At 42.2% G+C, this 21,777-nt stretch overlaps 1 non-coding gene across 1 annotated transcript; it reads right to left on the bottom strand.

Annotated features, from left to right (window-relative positions):
* Positions 1-8,534: 8,534 nt before the first annotated feature.
* On the bottom strand, positions 8,535-8,607 carry TRNAG-UCC (transfer RNA glycine (anticodon UCC)). The gene has a single exon. It is a non-coding gene; the product is annotated as a tRNA-Gly (tRNA).
* Positions 8,608-21,777: the final 13,170 nt, after the last annotated feature.

Raw genomic sequence — 21,777 nt, 5'->3', positions numbered from 1 at the left:
TGAGCCATGGCCGCTGAGCCTGCGCGTCCGGAGCCTGTGCTCCGCAACGGGAGAGGCCACAACAGTGAGAGGCCCGCCAACCGCAAAAAAAAAAAAAAAAAAAAAAATTAAGCACAGACGACAACATTTAAACTGGGTATTGCAAAGGATATTTGCTTGGTGATGAAAGTTGCAAGCAGAGGAAGCAGACTGAACCAAAGGCTTGAAAGCATTCGTTATACTCAAGAAAAAGTGAATACTCTGGTGTCTAGAGGGCAGAATGCATGAGTAAAAGCAGTAAGAGGTGAGATTCAAGGGAGATTGGGACCAGACTATGAAGGTATTAAGAGGATTGCTAAGGAATTTAGGACTTTGGTGGGCAATGGGAGCCACTGAAGGGCTTACACTGAGAGAGGTGGGGAGGGAGCATTGTGATGGAGTCTGTGTTTTTGTTTTGTTTGGCCGCTCAGCATGCATGCGGGATCTTAGTTCACCAACCAGGGATCAACCCACGACCCCTGCGTTGGAAGCAGAGAGTCTTAACCACTGGACCAGGGAAGTCCCTGGAGTCTGTGTTTTGTAGAGACCATCCTTTCACCAATCCAGCCATGGACAGAATCTGGAAGGATGGCCCAAAGGCAGGAGAAAAGGACGAGGAGATCCCTAAATTTGAGTGAATGTTTAACCAAAAGACAATATTTTTCCTCCATCAGCAGAAGTGAGAGCTGACGGAGCAGGTCAGATTCAATCATTAAAAAATTACATTTCTACTCGCCTGAGTTTTAAAATTGCTACACATGTGTATGTATGTGTATACAATGTTATACAAGAAAATGCTCATTTTCCTGCTACCTTTGGACAGGCGAATTAAGGGCAATTTTTATTTTCTTTATTTTCAAATCCTCTATTCTTAAATGTATTTCTTTTAACAATAGGAAAACAATATTTTTTTAATTGAAGCATAGTTAATTTACAATGTTGTTAGTTTCAAGTGTACAGCAAAGTGATAGGAAAACAATATTTTTTTTTTTTTTTTCTTGCGTTATGCGGGCCTCTCACTGTTGTGGCCTCTCCCATTTGCGGAGCACAGGCTCCGGACGCGCAGGCTCAGTGGCCATGGCTCACGGGCCCAGCCGCTCCGCGGCATGTGGGATCTTCCCGAAACGGGGCACGAACCCGCGTCTCCTGCATCGGCAGGCGGACCCTCAAGCACTGCGCCACCAGGGAAGCCCTGGAAAACAATATTTTTAAAAGGCTGTTTCATTTCTTGTCATCCCTAGGTCTTCAATGTATTGGAAGTTATCATTTGATTGTGTGGGGAGTTAGGAAGGGGATCAGGTATCCTTCAAAACCCAGTTCCATTCATCCCTCACCCCCAAAATAAATGCACGTGAGTAGCAGGAAAGGGGAGAGGAATATACATACAAGAAAATGTGACACTTTCATCTTTGCGCACGCACTGTATATCCTGTGAAAAGTAAGTGAGGCAGACAATGAAGAAATGGGAGTCAGAGAAAGGAATCTTGAGGTGCTCTGGGTGCTCAGTGAAGATGGTGGGATTTGTACTAGTTTATCTTCGAAGGAGAGAAAACGTGAAGGCTAGAAAAATCGTATTGCAAGCTGGCAGAATGATGTGAGCAAACAGCAATGCGGGGGAGGGTTTGGCAGAAGATGAGGAAACCTGACAACTGGGAACAAAGGATTCATGCAGGACTCGGGGTTGGAAAGGTGGGTTTGAGACCGAGGATCCTTCTGGCAGCGGGGAATCACTGAGAGCTCTGAGTAATTGTTCTGACGCAAGAAACACGGGACTTGAGGAAGATCAGTTTGGGGGCGGCAGGCAGGAGACGTTGCCAGGAAGGAAATGCGGTTCACATGTGGCTTCCCTATTGCCACACAGATCTAAATGCCAATGCTGTCTTTCACTGATTCCTTCCAAACGGGCTGTTTCTTCCTTCAAAACAGAAACGACTTTGTTGAGATACAATTCACAGACCATACAATTTACCCATTTGAAGCATGGAAATAAGTGTTCTTGAGTATAGTTCACATGGTTGTAGAAACATCGCCATAATTTAATTTGAGAACATTTTTGTAAAAGAAACCTCAAACCCATGAGCCGTCATTCCCCATTCGCCCCTAACCCTCTGGCCCTGAGCAATCACTGGTCTGCTTTCTCTCTCTATGGATTTGCCTCTTCTGGAACATTTCATCTAAATGGAATCAGACAATAGTGACATTTTGTCTGCCTTCTTCCACTTACCATAACGTGTTCAAGGTTCATCCACACTGTAGCATATGCGTCAGTACTTTATTGCTTTTTATTGCTGAATAATATTCATTGCGTGGATGACCGCATCTTGCTTATCCAGTCCTCAGCTGACAGATATTTGGGTCATTTCCTCTTTGGGGCTCTATTATAAATAACGCTGCCACAAACATCTACGTACAAGTTTTGGTGCGGTTATAGGTTTTCACCTCTCATGGGCATCTTCCTAGGAGTGGAATCGCTGGATCGTACAGTAACTAGACTCTCTGTTTCTGACCTATGTGTGCTCACTGATGAATCTTACTGTTTATTTGTTTGTTTTTGAAGCTGGCATCTGTCTCACCCAGTATAACTGAATTCTCACCAAGTAGAGTCGTTCTAACTTTACTCAGCCCTACTTGTGATTTTTCGAAGCCAAGAAGGAAGTAGGTGATGTGTCAGAGCCTTCTGCTCTGATCCAGAAAGCAGATCTGATCACAGAGCACGTCACAGCAGCCCACATCTGGGCAGCCCTTGTGCCTCTTACACTTTCATGGGAGAGGATACCAAATGTCAATCTCTCTCTCTCTCTCTCTCTCTTTCTCTCTCTCTCCAAAGTTTGTGTACATCAGAAGCATCTTCTATCGAAACAGGAGATTTCAGCCCAATCAAGGCTCATCTTCTAGACTCTCTTCCTTGTTTACTGAGACATGGATTCCTTAGGGAGGAATCTCAGGATCTCAAAACTGATAACAGTTGGAGCAAAGGTGGGAGCCCAATGCTTTAGAAATGTGTGTACAATTAGAAATACCAAGAGGGGACTTTCCTGGTGGCACAGTGGTTAAGAATCCACCTGCCAATGCAGGGGACATGGGTTCGAGCCCTGGTCTGGGGAGATCCCACATGCCACAGAGCAACTAAGCCCGTGCGCCGCAACTACTGAGCCTGTGCTCTAGAGCCTGCGAGCCATAACTACTGAGCCCGCGTGCCACAACTACTGAAGCCCGTGCGCCTAGAGCCCGAGCTCCGCAACAAGAGAAGCCACCACAATGAGAAGCCCGCGCACCGCAACAAAGAGTAGCCCCTGCTCACCGCAACTAGAGAAAGCCCGTGTGCAGCAACGAAGACCCAACACAGCTAAAAATTAATTAATTAATTAATTTTAAAAAAAGAAATGTCAAGAGGTTTGAGGGTTTCTTAGTAGTTTAAACAAGAACACCTGAGAAATAAATGACAGTCAAAAATGAAAGAAAAAAGAAATACATTGGACCCCCTAGGTCACAGTGACATCATTTGAAATAAAACAAACAATTTTTTTTTTTTAATGCAGTCACAGGTGAGATAAGAGAGAGTTTTGAAACACCTTGTAGTTTCAGATTCCAGAACACCTCCTCCCCTAGGAGCTGATGCAATAGTAACCAACATCACGTACAGTACTAAAAATGCTGGGGTGGCCAAAACCAGCTAATTGACCTACGATCGATACCAAAGGCCATCAATGTGCAGTTGAGCAGTAGCAAATGATTGACCTGTACTGAAGACTTGACAATGGAGGGAGGAAGATTTATACCTCAATAATGTTCTAACAATATTTCAACATCTCTGCCAGCCCTGTGGGATTATAAATAGATTCTGCTAAGAATAATAAACTGACTCCTGGAATCCTATATGGATGGGAAATAGGGTGCCCGGGGAGCAGACACACTGAGACAGCAGGGTTATAAAGCTTGAGTTAGGAAAGAGATGAATGTTCTAGTGCTATAGAACAAAACTGTCCAAGGAACACAAGATGATGGCCTGTCTCCCTGTTATTGGGAGCTTGTAACCTACAAAGAAACGTAAGAACGAACAAGAAACTCGACATTGGAAACTGTGAACCACCTGCCTTAAGAAAGTAAGGATTTCACTCTTGTACAAAAGTATTGTATAAACCGGCTTGCTAATAATCAGGAAAGTGTTCTGTCCTTTGGGAAGAGACAGATGTCCTCCTTTCGTGTTTCAGAACTCTCTAATTCTGACAAGCCAAAAGGCCTTCTGGAGAAATAATTCAAAATGTCTCTTTTGAAATGTTCTCAGGAAAGAATCTTTCTGGGGAATCTGTAAGCATGGGGTTTCTGCAACTCCCCTGATTCGAGGTGTCATTTTGAGCAGTCTCCTGTTGCCATATGCCAGCTCCACTTCACACCCCACTCTCTGAAGCTTAGCCTTTGATCAGCTGGACACCCCCAGTGGGCTCTTCCTTAGCCAGGTGCTTTCTCTCTGACCTAGTCCCAGATTCTTCTGTTTACCTCCTGGCTGGCTGACTTGATTGAGGTTGGTACTGTGCACCTAAGGGTACTTAGAAGTTCAAGGATAGCCAGCACATTGTGAGACCAGCCTCTGACGGGTCCATGTCCATGTCATTGCATTACTTCAATTTCCCTGCCCTTCATTCCTGGCCTGCCCAAGGCCAGAAATATTGAAAAGAGGAAGAAAGGGAGGGAGGGAGGCAGGGAGGGAGGAGAGAAAAATGGAAGGCGAGAGAGATTCAACCTCTGTGTTGGAAAATTCACAATAGCCCATCATACTCAACAACAGATTTCAACCACTAGCAAGGCCTTAAAGAGTTTTATTTTTAATACTTACTTTCCAATAAGAAAAACGTTGCTTTTAATTGAGTTCTGCTTATACTCAAATTTCCTTTTCAGCAGCCAGCGTTGAAGGCAGCTTTTGCAAGTGAGTAGCACATTTTGTTAATTGACATTTAAGGAAAATAAATATGTTATCAATGAGAAAACAACTCCCCTGCCTATGATGGAAACCGTATTTTTTTCAGCCTGAGGGATTAAAAAGTCCTAAATAATTTCATGTACCTTGGTTGCATCCTAATGTCTGCTTAAGAAAAACAACAGCGACCATCTCTACACTATAGAAACAACATTTCCCTCTTCTAGCAATTAATTTTTTACACTACAAATACGCATTTGCTGTTAAGAAAAAAATTCTAACATTACAAAGGTATAGACAGTAAAAAGTCAAAATCTCTATTCATCTCCCCTTAAACCCCACAGGGGTGGGACTCACCACATCATACTTCCTCAGGTAGGGATGGGAAACTGTTTGCAGTATGTTCTTCCAGACTTTTTTCTATGTATACGTGTCTATTTACACACATAGGTGTTGTGAGTTTTATTTGTTTACACGTATTGGATTGTAGTAAACATATTGTCTGGAACTTGCTTAACGTTGAGTCAGAAATTTCTTCCATGTCAGAACAGCTAGAGCTACCTTACTCTCTTTCACAGATGTAGAGTTATCAGTGTACCATAAAGTATTCGACTATTTCCCAATTTGGCTGTTTAGGGTTTTCATTAATGCAAACAAGGCTGCAATAAATATTTATGTGCACTGTGCATATATTGCCGAATCAGAGTGCATGAGCATTACTGTTTTTTTTTAATTTTTTAAAATATTTATTTATTTTGGCTGTGCCGGGTCTTAGTTGCAGCACGCGGGATCTTTAGTTGAGGCATGCAAACTCTTAGTTGCGGCATGTGAGATGTATTTCCCTGACCAGGGATCGAACCCGGGCCCCCTGTATTGGGAGCACATAGTGTTAACCACTGGACTGCCAGGGAAGTCCCAGAGAATTACTGTTTTGATAGAGGTTGCCAAATTGCTCTCCATAGAAGGTTATAACATGAACACTCCCACCAATTGAATGTGAGAGTATATTTTCATTTATTTGGGGGGGGGGGGATTGGGGAAATGAAAATAACACATTTTTGTTGTTTTTATTTGTATTTCCCAGACTCTTTTTTGGGAGGTTAAATAACTTTTCATATGTTTCTTGCCCATTTATATTTCTTTATCTATAAATTTCCTTACGTTTGCCCATTTTTCTTTTCATTTACTTTTTCTTGTGTTTCGAAGGAGCTCTTTATATATTATGGTTCTCCTGTAGTTCTGTGAAAACATTTCCTCTCTCTCTGCTGCTTGACATTTAGCTTCATTGATGCATCATCATTTACTAAATAGAAGTTTAAAAAGATATTTCTGAGGACAGATCTGTCAATCTTTTACTTATGTCTTTTGAGGTTTGAGACTGATTTGGAAGGCCATGTTCAGCCCCAAGATTATTAAAAATAAAACAAATCAAAACAAAACCTCCTATACTCTGCTCTTATTTTTATGGAATTTTTTTTTTATAGTTGGATTTTCAATTCATTTGGAATATGCTTCTGAGTGTAGCTGGAGAACAAAATCCAAAATAATATGATGGTGGAATTCCTATCCTGTTCCTATCTTTAATAAGCATCTCCTAATATCTCATTATTATGATATTTGCAGTGATTTCTGCCTTTATCAAAGCTTATTATTAAGTTTCTTTTAAAATAAGGAATGCATATTGAATTCTATCAAGTGTCTTTTCAGCATCTAATGAGGTCATCATTCGATTATTCTCCTTCAATTGATTAATATGTGAATTGCATGACTGGATTTCCTAATGTTGAAATTTCATTATCTTCCTGGGAATTCTATTTTTCAGTATGTCTCAGCTTCATGATACAAAAAGAAATGATACTTCTATCCCACAGTATTTTAAAAGATTTTCAAATGAAAATCTAACTATTCTGCTTTTTCAAAATCCAAAGCCATGTTAGTTACACAAAAGAATATGTTTTTATTTTGTTTCTTTCTAAAAAAAACGAGTACTCAACTGGCTGTCGTAGCAGGTGGCCCCAACATTAAATTTATCCCTTTGACACTTTTGTCTCCCTGCTGCTTTCATCTGCATTTACCGGAAGGTCACCTTGTAACGCAGCATTTCTTGAGCGGCTCCCCTGGGCCAGGTTCTGGGCTTTTGCTCTCGCAAGGGATTCAGAAGGCCTAAGAACCAGTCAGTCAGCCTTCAATCCACTGAAGTAACACAGAATCAATAGGATCTCACCTTTTATCTGTAAACTCAAAGAGTAGCCATGTTTATGCTACTTAATGCACGGAAGGCCCACTGTCAAATGTTTTACCAATAGCCACGATTTGCGTTGCTGTATATGCACTTCTCTGGGTACCAACTGTGCATATTGTCATGCATACTTAGGTGACTAATAAATTCTTTTTAAATAAAGTTGATGATGATGATAGGGTTAAAGAATAATGAGAACTGGCAGAAGGTTACACAAGAAGCATTACACAAATCAAGGTACTACCACATATGTACATAAGGTCATTTAAACCATCTTTGTACTCTTTACTAGTGACGTGTGAATGGTTTCGAAATATCCTCAATGACCTCTCAACATGATCTTAGTTCTTGTTTTACTCATCGGAATAGCATCAGGTTTTCTTTTCTGTCAAGTATTCAAATAACATCAACTGATCTGTCTCGACCTGTCAGTAACTGATGATGAAACTTCCTATATTTGCCGAAAACATATCTTAATAATTCATATTAATACATATGTTATGAATCAAATATAATTTTCTCAGACCCAATCATTTGTGAAAACTTTTTTAGCCTTTCAGTAAGTATAAATCAAAAAGGAATCATCTCTTGCAAAGGCTTTTCCATAAGCCTACTGGAAATTGAATAATAACATTAGAATGATATTGAAGAAAATGAAATAAAGAAATTACATTTTTTTCAATAATTTCATTTCCTAGCTGCATCACCTAGTTTTTAAATAAGTATTTGTTAGAATGGCAAGAAAAGTGGAAGAATCCTCATCTTTTAAAACCAGTATACACTGCTTTTTCAAAAGCAAATATTAACAGTAACAAAGATGTGATGCTGAGCTATGCATTATTTGAGAAAACAGAATCTGCTGAAGAGAATTGTAGAAAAAAATAACGGAGGGATCATTACTACTATGATATCAAGGAGACTTGCAATCATTTTGAAATTTTTAATGAATATATTTCTTCCAGAACTTTTTAGATGGGGGATAATTTTGTCTAGAAAAGTAAGGATATTTGCTTACAATGCAAAATCAGGTTTCAGCAGAAAAATAAAGCCTATTTTAAAGCAACATCCATAACAACAAAAGCAAAAATTCCAAATACTTCTTCGGCAAATTCTAATAAAAGGATGTATTTATTTCTTAAGTTTTTTTCTGTTATTTTCTTTCTCTAAAAAGGAAGACAGTTAAAGAGACTCAGATACCTGAAGGAACTACTAGTGGGTTACAAAGAAATTACAATTAGAAGCAACAGTAAGAAGAAAAAAGATTTCTGTTTTCTATTTCTTTTCTCAAATTGTCTTTTCCAAATGATTGCCTACTTTTTTTCTTTTTTTTTTGGCTGTGCCGCATGGCTTGTGGGATCTTATTTCCCCAACCAGGGATCGAACCTGTGCCCCCTGCAGTGGAAGTGCAGAGTCCTAACCACTGGACCACCAGGGAATTCCTATTACCTGCTTTTAAGATAGGTGCTTTTGGGTTTTGAATTGGTTCTTTTTCCTGTTTATTTATTTATTTATTTGGCTGTGCCAGGTCTTAGTTGTGGCACATGAGATCTTCGTTGCCGCATGTGGGATCTTTGTTGCGGCATGTGGGATCTAGTTCCCTGACCAGGGATTGAACCGGGGACCCTGCATTGGGAGCACAGAGTCTTAGCCACTGGACCACAAGAGAAGTCCCTGAATTGGTTCTTTAAAAACGAGGAAAAGTACATGCTTGTTGAAAAAATAATTTTTAATACAAATGTACACGTAGTAAAATGTGAACATCTCGTCACCCCGTCATTCATTTTCATTCCCACTTCTCAGGACTTACCCTGCTTAACAATATTTGTATGAGTCCTTCTATATCTTTTTCTGAGCAGGTACACAGTTTTTCATATGAATATAAATATATGCTTATTTTACACATTGTTCTACTGCTTTCTTTTTTTTAATATGCCAAGTTCAGACAGCCGGAAAGACCTAGAACTGAGACGTGACTTCCGGTCTGTCTGACCCTAGAACATACTTTGTTTCCAACACACAATCGCCAAGAACACAGCACTAATTTAGGAAGACTGATCTGGTAGTATTGTATAGCTATACATATAGCTAAAAGATATCAGTTGAATTCTAGATTGAGTCAAGATATTCTTGGTTAGTCTTACAGATATACAACAACCAGGAAATAAATGGTGGTACATCAACTAAATCAATTGTGAAAAATTACAAAAACTGTGCTGCAACATGGAAACGTGATTGTGGTGAAATCTTAAACAGAAAAAAAAAATGGTATCTTCTGGTGATTTTTAGCAAAACCAGAGAATTTTGCATCAAACCTAAATTGACATCTTTACTTCCTGTAACAAAACCACCACCTAGTTTTAATGGGAGTTTCTCCCTTTACAAAAAATCTTAAGTCCTATCTCCCTGGGCAGAGATAATAAAAGCCTTCTAGAAACTCTAAAGTCACTAGACAACTATTGATTATTATTTTCCTACAGACGATGGGAAATCGTTATGGGTTGAATTGTGTTCTTCAAAAAGATATGGACACCTAACCTTGGAATGTGTGACCTTATTTGGAAACAGGGCCTTTGCTGATGCTAATGTTAAATTTAAATTTAACTTGCTGATGCAGTCAAGTTACAATGAGGTCATTAGCATGGGCCCTAATCCAGTATGACTGGTGTCCTCATAGAAGAGGGAAATTTGGACACAGAGAGAACGTTGCGTCAAGACAGACACAGAGGGAAAACTGTGATGACATGGCATTATTCTGCCACAAGCCAAGGAACATCTGAGGTTCCCAGAAGCTACAAGAGGCAGGAAGGATTCTCCTCTAGAGGCTTCAGAGGGAGCACGGCCCTGCTGACACCTTGATCTTAGACTTCTGCCCTCTAGAACAGTGAGGATAAATTTCTGTCGTCTACCTGATTTGTGGTACTTTGTTACAGCAGTCCTAGGAAACTAATACAGAAATCATTAAAGATTGTTTAAAGCGGGGAGGGGAAGACTAACATTTACTGACAACCTATGACATTGCTCCAGGTACCGTGCTGGATGCTTTACATATTTTATTTAATTCCAGCAACTGTGGGAAGAAGGCATTTGACAAATAAGTTGAGGCTCAGAAGCTAAGTCAGTCATATGCTGAAGTTCCCTCAGCTGGAAAGGGCTGAGGCTAAGGTTCTGCTTCTAAAGCCCGCAATGCTTCCAATGCACCGTTGCCAAGGACACAGCACTGGCCTGAGAAGACTGATTCAGCAGAATTGCATACACGGGTGTTAAACCATCAGTTACCATGCAACCTTTATCCAGGTGAACCAAACCTTCATGGGCTCCCTGGAAGATATGTCAACATCTCTTTCTTTTTTTTTTTAATTTATTTATTTTGGTTGTGCTGGGTCTTAGTTGCAGCTCACGGGCTCCTTAGTTGCAGCATGCATGTGGGATCTAGTCCCCTGACCCAGGGATCAAACCCCATGTCCCCTTCATTGGAAGGCAGATTCTTTTTTTTTTTTTAAATGTGAATTTTTTTTCTTAAGATTTAATTTTATTTATTTTTGGCTGCATTGGTTCTTCGTTGCTGGGCAGGGGCTTTCTCTAGTTGTGTCGAGAGGGGACTACTCTTCATGGCGGTGAGCAGATTCTTACTGTGGTGGCTTCTCTTGTTGCGGAGCATGGGCTCTAGGCACACAGGCTTCAGTAGTTGTGGCATGCAGGCTCAGTAGTTGTGGCTCACGGGCTTAGTTGCTCCGTGGCATGTTAGATCTTCCCGGACCAGGGATCGAACCCGTGTCCCCTGCATTGGCAGGCGGATTCTTAACCACTGCGCCACCAGGGAAGTCCCCGATATCTCTTGACTGCCAAATATTGTTGCTAATTGCACTGAAGCTTCATACTTTGCCAACTAGTAGTCAAATCCTTTTTTTTAACAAAAAGTTAACTATAACGCTGCGATTGTGAATAAACAATCCTATCCGTTTACCATTAGACCTTCATATTGAATGGACGAAGTAAAACATGGTATGGTGTACCAGGGCAGATGATTCTTTCTCCAGCAAATACTGATCACAGACAATATCCTAGTATCAAACTTAATTTTTGGTTTGAAACGTTTTGCTTCAACCATCATATTCTCCCAGGTCTTCAATGACTGCTAGCTGCAAAACGATAAAGCTGGTTGCCAGGACATGAAAGCCCAGTACACCGTTAGTTTATAAAGTCAGTATGGTGTGTAGTTAAGAATTCAGACTCTGAGGACTTCCCTGGTGGTCCATCGGTAAAGACTCCGCGCTCCCAATGCAGGGGGCCCGGGTTTGATCCCTGGTCGGGGAACTAGATCCCACATGCCACAACTAAAGATCCCGCACGCCACAACTAAGAGCCGGCACAGGCAAATAAATAATTTTTTTTAAAAAAAAAAGAAGAATTCAGGCTCTGGAACCACTGGATTTCAGGCCCCTGCTCACCCCTTCAACTGGCATCCTTGTGCAGGGCACAACATGTACAACCATGCACAGCAGCCCTGCAGGTAGGTTTTCACCTACCCTGACGACGGGTGATAGTGTTCTCACATCATACTAACCACCCCAGACATATGAGTAAAAAGGAAGCAAAACAATCTGTGAGTTCCAAACCATTCCGTATATTTGATACTCATGATATTGCTAATGAAATCATGAATCTCCCCCCAAAAAGGAAAGTAGAAACTGTTAAGTATTGCTTAATCACCATAGCTTTCCTCAAGTGGGACCACTTTGGGAGAAAAGAAATGACCACAGGAGGGGAGTATTGGGATTTAGTCAACTTAGCCCCTCATACACTCATCAGATTCCACTCAGGGGGCAGTAGTCAGAACATGACACCCTGGATGTGGTTCCTGATGTGTGTCTCTGGGAGGAATAATTAGCAGCTCGTAGAGAAGAAAGCAATCTCCGGTGCCCCATTAATTACAGAGCTCCTGGCAATGCAGGAGAATGCCTCCTGCACAAAAAGGGCACATCCTGGTGTCACTAGTCAGATCTGTGCAAGATCTTTTTGCTGTTCATGGTTGCTTCCCTGATAATCACTCCCTGGGGGTCGCTCTGGCTACAACCTAGAATATTTGAGCTCAGTAATTTGCAAGATTTATGGAAAACAATTTTTCAGAAACGAGCTCTCCATTTTCACTGGGCAAATTCCTCTTTCTCTGATAAGTACTGGGGCATATGGAGCAGGTAAATGTTTTAATGGGTAGCATAAAAGTAACATTTTTTTCTTCTGAAGTTGATGCTTTGCACTTAGGGCTTCCATTCCCATTTCTTAGCAGAGCAAGTGTTCAGCGCAAATTAAAGGGAGAGGGGAAAACTCCACTTTTTCGACCCTGCTTTCTCCACAGCTTAGCAATGAGTGCACCATTTCACAGGCTCATAACACCACCCTGCTCCCATCCTCAGGGAGAAAACTGTTATTGAATTTCTCTACCCCAGCTGTTAGCCTCCTAACCTGTCTCTTGTGCTATATACATTGAACTCATTTTTTTCCTAAGATTTAACACAATACGATGAAAATGGCCAAAGGCGGCCTTTCTCATCTCTGGGAAGAAAGATTAATGGTAGGAACAATCACCTAATGAAAAGTTGAGGAAAAAAATAAAGTGCAGGTAAATACCCATGTGAATGTGCAAAGCACCTGGCGGTTCTTTATAATCATGACAATTGCAACCGTTATTAACTTTTTTTTCTTTTATGACATGAGGGTCTTGGAATCAGCCATCGAACCATCTGAAGTTAGAATCACAGCAACACAATTCATTTGATTGTTCAGCCACATCCATTTATTAAGCACCCACTATGTTGCACACACCTAGTTTTTATCTCCAGGTATGACCAGCTACATTACTCTTCCACGTGCATTAGGTGGCCTTCCTCTAATCTCCTTTAATACCTTCTCTATATCTCTAGCAATGGACTTATCACTTTATGCTGCAATTACCTGATAATATTTGTCCTCTGAGCTGACAGTGGACTGGGGTTAGCTGGTGGGGGTGATGACACATCCTATTCTTCCTCTGAAACTCAGCACCTAGACCAGGTGGTAAGTAATGAATGCCAACATGTGTTCAATAAAATAATGAAATCTTACATGATGGCAAAATAAACTTTATTCTCCTAAGGCCTATTCTGAGAGTCAAAGGGAAAGGTTGGACATTTATGAGGAATTATGAAGTGAATGGAACAAGCCCTTTCTCTAAAAGTGCAATATCAGAGGGCTCTTGAAAAGCTACTATTAGATTTTTTTTTAAGCACCAGAAGGAACTGTAGAGATCACCAGGCAGATTCCACTCCTCCACATGTAGAAAAATGGAGGTTATGAAACCTGCTTGAACTCATGCAACTTGTCGGCAACTGAGGCATAAATAGAGTCCAGGGTATTGGATGCCCCCAGTCCATATGCCCTGAAAGGCAAAGCCGACCAACTGTGCAAGACAGACCCTTCCAGCACTAACTCCTGCTTTCACAAATGCAACTCTGCATTTTTTTTTTTTTTCTTTTTTCGGTACGCGGCCCTCTCCCTGTCGTGGCCTCTCCCGTTGCGGAGCGCAGGCTCCGGACGCGCAGGCTCAGCGGCCATGGCTCAGGGGCGCAGCCGCTCCGCGGCATGTGGGAGCTTCCCGGCCCGGGGCGCGAACCTGCGTCCCCTGCATCGGCAGGCGGACTCTCAGCCACTGCGCCACCAGGGAAGCCCGCAACTCTGCATTTTAAAATGCAAATCAGAGAAGAAACATCCTGTGAGTCTTCTCCCCCTCCCACAGTTTGTAATTTATTTGACTTGTTCTCAGGATCTTTGCACCTGCCCATCCCACCACTGCCAAGGCAAACGTCGCATCCCCAGGGAAGACTTTCCTTATTATTCTCTCACCCCCAGGCCAGATCAGATTCCCCTTTATATACCAGCGGGGTGCCCTGTATTTCTCCTTCATGGGACTCATCACAGTCTGAAGTTACAGATCTGTCTGATTGCTTAATTAACATCTGTGAGACTGGTTCCTCCATTAAATGAAGAGATCATAAATTACCTCTCTAGAGGGAAGAGGCATTCTAAAACACACCCTAACCCATCTTTTCTCCATCATACCAACGCAGAAGGAGCATCAGTGTGATAGTCTCAAAACTATTTCTTTGGATCTACCCCACTTCCTGGTGTGGGTTCTTCAAACTCAGTTCGAGGCCACTCCCCACCCCCTCACCCTCCAGGGTGTGAGCCCCGTGTGGTCACACTTGAGACCTCTCAGCTCTCCTTGGACACCTCAGCTGTCCTTAGACTTTCAGCAATGTGCTGCCGGGGCCTCTATGGATGGGCCTCAAAATGGCCTTTGTGTTATTGTGCATGATACATGGGTCCCCATCACAGAGATTTTAATCAAACCATTCTCTCCATTTTTCCTCCCAGGCCCTGCTCCCTTAGGACTCAAGACTGGAGTCCTTCAGGGTTGGCGAAAAAAAGATAATCATACCTCCCCTCTGAAACGAAAGAAAAAGCTCCGTGTGCTTTGACTCCTGTCTTGCAAAGCATTTGTCAGAGCCTCCTTGGTGGCTCATATAAATAAACCCCAATATGGCCTACCACATGGGCCCTCCAGTGACCACAGGCCTGTGTGCATTTAAGTTGAACAGAACTAAGTCGAAAGCTTGGGTCCCTGCTAAATTCAGAGAAAGCAGCAGGACATCAGTGCTATGGGCGGACAGGAACAGCCAGAGGAGGCTTTATCCTGGCTCAGAGCCGCCAAGGAGAAGCTCCATTCAACACGCATTCACACTCGTTCAACTGCTGTACTGAGGACAAGGGTTTCTGCGGAGAGCCCCCGCACAGGCACTGACAATTCCAGCCAAAGACACTTCATGACTTGTGAATCTTGGCAGTCACGGAGTCATGAGGAATATGGCCACGTGACTTTAGGAGCAGAGGCAGGGGTAGGGGGAAGCCATCAGCTGAGGACTCTGGTGGGAGTTATTTGAATCTTGGCTCCGACACTTTCCAGATCTGTGATCTTGGGCAAGCTTCTGAGCCTCCGTGAGCCACGGCTCCCTCATCAGACACTGGGACAATCTCTATCTCTCAGGAATGTTATGAAAATTAAACAAAACCAGGTTGGTAAATCACCCAATGCCATGCTTGGGACATAGCAGATGCTCAATACATATTCATTCCCTTGCCTACAACTTTTTTTTTTAATTTCTTTATGTATTTATTTTTGGCCACACCGGGTCTTAGTTGTGGCACACGGGATCTTTTAGTTGCGGCGTGTGGGATCTTTAGTTGCGGCATGTGGGATCTAGCTCCCCAACCAGGGATCAAACCCGGGCATCCTGCATTGGGAACGTGGAGTCTTAACCACCAGACAACCAGGGAAGTCCCTCCTGTGACTTTTAATCTGTTCTGATTTTTACAATCATTCCTTCTCCAGTGGCTTTGGTTTTAAATTTTTCCATAAAAATACATATTTCATTAAGTACTAGTTAAAAATCTAACTGTGCTCCTAGAGTTAGTATTGCATCATTAAATCCAAGAAATTACACTCATTATTAATCAGTATTTCCTGGATTTATTCCTTCTGAAGTGGAGGTGTTAGGGGAACCACTGACCGAAACCACCTGCCCTGGCCAAGCACCACAGTAACCACTTGCATGAGTTATCGTACAACAGGAGGTTCTGGTAAAGAATGCGGAACTAATAAGCTATCACCAACCGGAAGAATTCGGGAAAGGTCAAAAGGAGAGGGGAGATACCAGTCCATATGTCCTACCAAGCTCCCAGAATCCCCCTCGCTGGAATCCCTCTTGGCTGAGTGATGCCCGCACCACCAGGAAGGACACCGATTCAGAGTGATTGGCCAGAGACAACTGGGGAAACTCACCATAAAACCCGAGACTGCAAGCCACATGGCAGAGCAGTCCTCCTGGATTCCCTCACCCTCCGGCTCTCCACTCGGGCGCCCCTTCCCAAAAATGTCTCTTGCTTTGTCAGTATGTGCGTCTCCGTGGACAATTCATTTCCGAGCGTTAGACAAGAGCCCACTCTCGGGCCCTGGAAGGGGTCCCCCTTCCTGCAACAGGGGGACACTATTTTCCTCTACTTAGTTTTTTCCTTTTTTGGCCATACCACATGGCATGTGGGATCTTAGTTCCCCGATCAGTGATGGAACCTGCATCCCCTGCAGTGGAAGCGTGGAGTCTCAACCACTGGACCGCCAGGGAAGTCCTATTTTCCAATTCAACAAGCCTATCTTAGGTGAAAAGATGGGAAACTAGTATTTATTTACTATCTATTATGTGCCAAGGTGGCAATAAAGCTTCGCAGCTAATTGCTTGGGCTTCAGAACCACATGCCTAGGTTTAAGTCCAGACTCCACACCACAAGTAGCTGTGTAATCTTTGGGTGGGTAACATAAATCCTTGGTGCCTGAGTTTTTTATTTTATTTATTTATTTATTTATTTATTTTTGGCTGTGTTGGGTATTTGTTGCTGCACGCAGGCTTTCTCTAGTTGCGGCGAGCAGGGGCTACTCTTCGTTGTGGTGCGCAGGCTTCTCATTGCGGTGGCCACCAGGGAAGCCCAGTGTCTGAGTTTTTAATCCACAAAAGGGTGGCGACTGCACCCACCTCACAGGGTGGTTGTAACAATTAAATGAGTTACTTGCAACAAAGTGCAGCATATAATAAATGCTCAATAAATATTAGCCATTATTACTTCCCCACACCATATACAGCTTCATTGTCACAGCAGCCCTTCAAGGTCTGTGTTTGACTAGCACACAGCACCCTAGCCCTCCTGCCAAAGGTTTTCTTAGCCCGAAGCTCTGACCTTTTCTCTACAGCTTGACACTTTCCAGGAGGCTGCAACTGGTTCTCTTGAAGGCTTAAAACAATAAACAAGACATTAATTATGAGATGGACATCACCTATGTCCTAAAAGCACAGTTGATATAAAACCTGTTCCCCTACATTTGTCTAACTCTGGGTTAAACAAGTGAGTTTCAGGGCTACTTTTGTTCCAGATTAAATTATGGCCACATTCCTGGTGACTGAACCATACAACCACTTGGCAGCCAGAAGACAGAATTTCGGACCAAAAGCTACATAGCTGTTTCAATAAACAAAAGGGGAGGGCTACCCTGATGGCGCAGTGGTTAAGAATCTGCCTGCCAATGCAGGGGACATGGGTTCGAGCCCTGGTCCGGGAAGATCCCACAGGCCGCGGAGCAGCTAAGCCCATGCACCACGACTACTGAGCCTGCGCTCTAGAGCCCGCGAGCCACAACTACTGAGCCCACGTGCCACAACTGCTGAAGCCCGCACGCCTAGAGCCTGTGCTCCACAACAAGAGAAGCCACCACAATGAGAAGCCCATGCACCGCAACGAATAGTAAGCAGCCCTGCTTGCCGCAACTAGAGAAAGCCAGCGCGCAGCAACGAAGACCCAACACAGCCAAAAAATTAATTACTTAATTACTTACTTTTTTTTAAGGGGGGAAAAGGAACTTCTGTTTATTGAGTGCCAGTACATCGTGCCAAGCATTTTACATTTTCTATTTAATTCTCTCAGCAAAGCAGGTACTATTTCCCCCATTTTCTAGATGAGGAAATTAAAGCTCAGTCAGGTTAGGTAACTTCTCCAAAGGTCAGACAGCCAGCAAGTGACAGAGGCAGCATGACACAGATAGACACCTGGCTCCAACACCTTAGAAAGTCATCATCTCCATAAACACCTGGCATCTCTTCATGGCATCCTTTCAAACCCCTTGTTTAAACACTAGTTAAAGTTTATCAGGTGTTTACTGTGTACCAGGCTCTGTTCTAAGCACTTACGGGCAGTAATTTCTTCTCACACTCCAAGGAGGTTGGTACTATTAGGGTTCTTTTTGTTTTTGTTTTTGTTCTTTTAGCCGCGCCACCACGCAGCAGGTGGGATTTTAGTTCCCCAACCAGGGATCAAACCCGCGCTCCCTGCAGTGGAATCGTGGAGTCTTAACCACTGGACTGCCAGGGAAGTCCCGATACTATTTTTATTCCAGTTTACAGAGGAGGAAACGGGTCTTGAGGAGTTAATAGTCTGTTTCATGTCACACATCCTGGAGGTGAAGCCAGATAATTTCAGAGGATGTGATCTTAAACACTAGGCTAGGCTTTTTCCCATTAAAAGAGGTAGGAGCATGGAAAGTAAACCCAGTATTCTTTCTATGGCAACGTGCTGACCTAGGAAGAGCACCGGACTGGAGACACTTGATCTGGGTTCTAATCCTGACTCTTGCACTGTGCAATGTTAAGCAAATTAACCACTCTAGGACTTAGTTTCCTTATTTGTAAACAAGAAAGGTTGAACTTGAGCTTATTCCAGTGATAGAACTCTATGCTTGACAGCGTATCAGTGTAAGTGACATAAGCAGATCAGCAGAGGAATTTCATTCGTCCCTAGATACTCTTCCTCATCAGAGACCACTTAAGACTCTAAGGCACTTTATTAACATTTACCTGAGCTAGAAACCTGCTTTAAAACTCATATTTTGCCACCCTAGAGAATATAGTTGATATATCAATTTAGGATTAACATGCCATTCAAGTGAAAGTGACAGTTCAGCATATATAACATGTAGATTTTTACTGTCTGGGATAGATGGATGGTTGGGTAGATAGATAGATAGATAGATAGATAGATAAAGATAGATAGATAGATAGATAGATAGATAGATAGGGCACTGGAGCCAGGTAGACCTGTGTTGTTATGCTGCCTGTGACATTTACCGGTTGTCTGACCTTTGAAGGAGTCATGGAACCTGTCCAAGCTTTAATTTCCTCATCCAGAAAATAGGGGAGATGTTACCTACCTTGCCGAGAGAATTAGAAAACAAATGTAAAATGCTTAGCACAACATACTGGCACTCAATAAATGTGAGTTTCTTTTTCCCTTTTGCTTATGAAAACTAATGAGATAATTTTAAAAAAACAAACAACCCAATCAAAAAATGGGCAGAAGACCTAAACAGACATTCTTCCAAAGAAGACATACAGATGGCCAAGAAGCACATGAAAAGCTGCTCAACATGACTAATTATTAGAGAAATGCAAATCAAAACTACAATGAGGTACCACCTCACACCAGTTAGAATGGGCATCATCAGAAAATCTACAAACAACAAATGCTGGGGAGGGTGTGGAGAAAAGGGAACCCTCTTGCACTGTTGATGGGAATGTAAATTGATCCAGCCACTATGGAGAACAGTATGGAGGTTCCTTAAAAAATAGAACTACCATATGACCCAGCAATCCCACTACTGGGCATGTACTCAGAGAAAACCATAATTCAAAAGAGTCATGTACCACAATGTTGTTTGCAGCACTATTTACAATAACCAGGTCATGGAAACAACCTAAGTGTCCATCGACAGATGAATGGATAAAAAAGATGTGGCACATATATACAACGGAATATTACTAGGCCATAAAAAGGAACAAAATTGGATCATTTGTCAAGACGTGGATGGATCTAGAGACTGTCATACAGAGTGAAGTAAGTCAGAAAGAGAAAAACAAATATCGTATATTAACACATATATATGGAACCTAGGAAAATGGTACAGATGAACTGGTTTGCAGGGCAGAAATAGAGACACAGATGTAGAGAACAAACGTATGGACACCAAGGGGAGAAAGTGGTAGGGGGGGATGAATTGGGAGACTGGGATTGACATGTGTACACTAATATGTATAAAATGGATGACTAATAAGAAAAAAATTATGTGTTTAATTAAACTGAAAAAAATACTGATGAGATAGAGATAGATATACATATACACATAATCCTTAACTTTAAAAATTCAAAGACTGATAGGAAAAGAAAAACAAAAGACAGGGTCTACAAAGAAACAATCCAAGAGCAAACTGAGAAGATGAATTTTGGGGGGCAACCATCTAAACTCAGATGTAGCCTCCAGTGGAGGCAGGGAACGGGAGAAGATGGGAAAGTCACAGCAAGGCTGTAAAATGCAGCTGGACCCCGTAGAGTTGTTCTATCAACTCTTCCCTACTCACTTCCTCCCAAGCTTTAGGGATCGGAACAGTGAGCTCCAAACCCTGATATTTCTCCTCTAGGCTCCTCCCATGAGAATTCATGCTGTAATTCACTAATGTCCCTGTTGCCAATTTTAACCACTGAAAATCACAGAAATCTGCTAAGGAAATGTTTGTGCTGCTTCCCATAGGGACTGACAAACAGCAGAGGCCCCTTTGACATATCTGGAGGTGTCATTGGAAACGCTTTCCAGTGAACTGACACAGTTCCTGGGGCACAGGAAAAGAACAAGAACAAGGCTTCCCAACAGCTCAAGGCAAAGGCCAGGAAAGGGAGCCAGAGAACTGAGCAAGCAGATTGCGTCTTTTTAATTGAACTTTTTTGTGAGAGCATTGTAAATTTACAGGCAGTTGTAAGAAATCATACAGAGAGGGACCTCCCTGGTGGTCCAGTGGTTAAGACTCCGCGCTCCCAATGCAGGGGGACTGGGTTCGATCCCTAGTCAAGGAACTAGATCCCGCAGGCCGCAACTAAGAGCCTGCATGCCACAACTAAAAGATCTCACATGCCTCAAGTAAAGATTTCACGTGCGGCAACTAAGACCTGGCACAGCCAAATAAATAAATTAATACATAAATACTAAAAAATAAAGAAGGAAGGGGGGGAGGAAGGAAGGAAGGAAGGAAGGAAGGAAGGAAGGAAAAGGGAAAGAAATAATACAGAGAGATCCTGTGTAGCCTTTACCCAGTTTCCCCCAGTGATAACAACTTGGAAAACTATACTACAGCATCACATCCAGGATGTTGACAACGATACAGTCAGTCATCAATACCAGAACAGCTCCATCGCCACAAGGATCCCTCCTGGTGGCTTTTTATAGCCACACCTATTTCCCTCCCTCCTGGTAACCATTAATCTATTCTCCTTTTCTATAAGATTGTCATTACAGAATGTTATATAAATGGAATTATACAGTATGTAACCTTTTTGGATCTAATTATCTAGCAATTCATCCAGTTGTTGTATCAATAGCTCTCTCTCTTTTTATTGCTGAGTAGTACTCCATGGTATGGAGTACATAATCATTTACCTGTCAAAGGACATCTGGGTTGTTTCCAGATTTTGGCTATTACTAAGGCAGCTGCTATAAACATTCATGTACAGGTTTTTGTACATAAGTCTCCATTTCTCTGGGATAAATGCCCAGAAGTGCAAATGCTGGGTTGTATGGTAGTTGCATGTTTAGTTTGGTAAGAAACTGCCAAGCTGTCTTCCAGAGTGGCTATAACATTGTAAATTCCCACCAACAATGTATAAGAGATCCAGTTTCTCCCCATCCTTGCCAACATTTAGTGTTGCCACTATTTTTTTTTTTTTTTTTAGCAACTCTGACAGGCATATAATGATATCTCCTTGTGATTTTTTTTAAAGCTACTATTTCTTTTTTTTTAAGGAACATTTATTTATTTATTTGTTTGTTTGTTTGTTTGTTTGTTGGCTGTGTTGGGTCTTTGTTGCTGAAGAGAACAAAATATGCCTTTCCATTTATTTAGGTCTGCTTCGATTTCTTTCATCAGTT

This window comes from Lipotes vexillifer, unplaced genomic scaffold, assembly GCF_000442215.2.
Source record: "Lipotes vexillifer unplaced genomic scaffold, Lipotes_vexillifer_v1.1 scaffold63, whole genome shotgun sequence".
Lineage (NCBI taxonomy): Eukaryota > Metazoa > Chordata > Mammalia > Artiodactyla > Lipotidae > Lipotes > Lipotes vexillifer.
Note: the sequence above shows the minus strand (reverse complement) of the source record. Positions and strands in the feature narration are given on the sequence as shown.